Here is a 3,810-nt window from a genome sequence, read left to right on the forward strand (position 1 = left end):
CTTTGGAGTTTGCTTAAAATTATTGGATGTCGTTGATAATAGTTGAAGGTGATTTCATTAATTCTGCACCAGGAAGCTTTTTATTTCTTGGCGTTAACCTTTCCTAGCCGCGAGCAGCATTGAAGTTGCAATACCTTCCATTGACAGTCCATTCATGAAACATTACACTTGCCGATATTGCATCTCTACAGACCGCTTAGGTTATCCTGTCTCCACTCCATCGAGTGTTTGGAAGGAAAAAAAAAATCCACCGTTATGAACAACTTTCTGTCAAACTCTGGGCAGTTGAGATTCAGTTTTTGAAGCACTCGTTTAAAAATGTGATTTACAACGAACGCGTCCAATCTCGGAACAAAATCAAGACTGCCCTGAGTTTAGTGACAAAGTGGCTCATAAAATCTTTCAACTGTGGATTTTTTCTTTTTTTTAATAAAGTACAGTTACCAAAGTACTGTACTCAAGTACAATTTTGAGGTACTTTTACTTTACTGGAGTATTTACAATTTTCCCGACTTTTACTTCTTCTCCACTACATGTCGGAGCCAAATATTGTACTTTTTCTCCACTACATTGTATGACATTTTAGTTACTAGTTACTTTGTAGATCTTGATGATTATTGCGATGCATTGTGAGCTTGTAGATCTATCTTCAAAATATTTCTAAACATTTTATACATGTGAAAACTTGTGAAATGGGACCTACATAATTACTTTTTTAAGTACATTTTGATGCCAATACTTTTGTACTTTTACTTTAAAAAGTCATTCCGGACTTTTACTTGTGGCAGCAGTATTGATGCTTTTACTTGACGTAAAACATTTTGAGTACTTTTTCCACCACTGGCAGCCTTAGCTGGGTAGAGAGGATGCCTGGGAAACCTACGGTCTGCGGTTCGCGCCCCAGCCTAACGCGTTGACGTGTCACTGAGGAAGACACTCAACCCCCGATCTTCTCCCAAGGCGCTGCCCCCGTAGCATAGCGCCCACTGCTCCTGATACTTGTGATGGGCTCAATGCAGAGGGCACATTTCACTGTATATGCAAATGCACAGTGAACAAATACAGCAAAGGACTGCAGACCAATCCTACAGAATAGGTGCAAGAACTCTCCGCTTCACCACTTAAACCCTATACTGTTGATCGGGGGTCCCCCAGGGCTCTATACTATGTCCACTAGTATTTCTCTACACCGAATATCGCCAATCTACAAGCTCGGGCCGGCTATTTGTGAATGTTTGCCCCGGGAACAAGACCTCTGGGTTTCAAGTGTTGTTAAAAAACAAAAACCTGCTACAGAGGCCCATGCATGGAGTAGTCATTCTCATGACGAATGTTGGACTCTTTAAACATATATTAAAATGTGTTTCCAATTGCTCTGTAAATACATGCTTGAGTCCCTGATGAAGTCCTTACATGTTGATCATTGAGCTGCAAAGATCTAAAGCAGTGGTTCCCAAACCTTTTAGCTCATGACCCTAAAGAGAAATTAGATGTTTTCCCGGAACCCAATATAGTGAAAATAGTAGATCTACAAAGCGACACACGAATGGATCTCGGCCCAGTGTTTAGGAAACAGTTGAAATTGTATCTTTATTGACATGATGGATTTGCGTACCAGTAGTAAATTGACAGGAATAGTGTAAATACTAAATGACTACACGGAAGATACGTTTCAACAAGGCAATTCAATGTGCTTTACATAATACTTTAAGCAAAGGAAACTCATTATGAAATAAACATATAGAATATACATGACATGACATATGACATACCAATTATACTATGTACTATATTAACAATTTTTTAGTTCTACTGGATCTCTTCAGAGTCCCTCCCTAACGTTTTTGACTAGTTTTCATTTGTGATGAAATTGTCGGTAGTCCTAGTCTTAGTTTTTATTAGGAATGTCCCGATCATGTTTTTTTGCTCCCGATCCGATTCTGATCATTTGATTATGGGTATATGCCGATACCGATTGATATATTTTTATAGCACACATAGCCATATCACAATAGTACAATATCCCAAATCACAGACAATATCCGGTCTAATATCATGATGGATATAATATTGATATTAGGGATGTCCCGATCACGTATTTCTTCTCCCGATCCGATACCGGTAATTTCTTATTTCATATTTTTATCTAGTTTTCGTCAGTGAAAAAAGGTAGTCGAACATTTCTCGTCATAGTTTTAGGCGATGAAATCAACACTGGCTGAACGAGAGACTGCGTTGAGTGGCTTTATAATGAGGACAACAGACACATGTATGCCCATAAAGCAGCACAGTCTGTCTGTCTGTCTGCACAGTCAGCACAAAATGTCACTGGAGCTGAGAACACATTTTCCTCAAAGCTGTTTAGATTGACATTGATTTGGGGAATGACATTTTGATGAACTGATAAACATTAGAAATGTTCCCGGCTCCCGCCATGGGTGGAAAAAGTACTTTAAGTCGCTCAGTATAGCCTACTGCATTGTAGAAATATACTACAAGTAATAGTCCGGGATATAAAAATGTAGCCTATACTTAAAGGTATATTCAGTGATTTCACTTAATTCAAATAACACTTATTTTTTTGTTTTGTTGTGATAATCCTCCCTACTATAGAGTGTGCTGACCATATAAGGAGTTCCTCCCTGTCCCCAGTTAACCCCTTGGGGTAAAAAAAACATAGGTTTCGTTTTTGGCCCAGCCTTGATCCAATCAGGATGGGGCCCTCCGCCAATCATGATCGAGTGGGGGTGGGCCTTGGTGTGTGTGCTGTTGGCCTGTCGCCGCATGTCCCCCCACTGTAGTGCGTGCATGTGCACATCTTGTTACCGGGGCGGACCAGGTTTTTTTTCCAAATCACCCAAATCACAGAATGCTCCTTTAAAGTACCAAAAGTAGAAGGTAGTATTATGCAGAATGTCCCATTTCACAAGTTGCTGCTCCGGCTCCTGCCTCCCATCACTCTCACCACTCATCACCAATATAATAAACTCCTCCCTGTCTACTGGCTTTGTCCCTCCTGCCCTCAAGCTGGCTGCCATCACCCCCATCCTCAAGAAACCCGGTCTTGACCCCTGCACCCCCAATAAGTACCGGCCCATCTCCAATCGCCCCTTTCTCTCCAAAATACTGAAACGAGCAGTTGCGTCTCAACTCAAATCCCACCTGGACTGCAATAACCTCTATGAAACCAGTACCACAAGTAAGACGCGCGAACGCTGGAAACGAACGCAGCTCGTAAATTGCAATAACAACAATTAGAATAAATTACGTACTTTTTTTTTTTTTAAGTTATTTTTTTCTTTTTTTTGTAGTGTTTTTAAGTTTTGTGTGTGTTGTGTGTGTGTGTGTGTGTGTGTGTGTGTGTTTTGTGTGTGATACAGCTGCGCCCTCTGGTGGCGGGCGGGTGGTGTTACAGCGTGACACACACACAGACAGACAGACAGACATGTTCTGCTAGGTCTCATAGTTATAGTGCTCAAGGTCACCAATGACATCCTCCACTCTACCGACTCTGGTTCCCTCTACATCCTCATCCTCCTCGACCTCAGTGCTCATGCCTTCGACACAATGAATCACTCCATCTTCATTTCACGCCTCCACGCAGATGACACACACACACAATTATCTCTCCACCACGACCATCACCGCAGCCACCCACTCCACTCTCACCTGCCTCACAGACATATAAAAAGGCTTTTATATTTTATATGCAACATAACTTTCTGAAACTCAACTGCAACAAATCTGAAATAATCATCATTGGTCCCGACTCCCACACCTGCTCCACCCAGGACTTCTTACTCAATATCG

Source organism: Electrona antarctica (assembly GCF_951216825.1).
Source record: "Electrona antarctica genome assembly, chromosome: 2".
Taxonomy (NCBI): domain Eukaryota; kingdom Metazoa; phylum Chordata; class Actinopteri; order Myctophiformes; family Myctophidae; genus Electrona; species Electrona antarctica.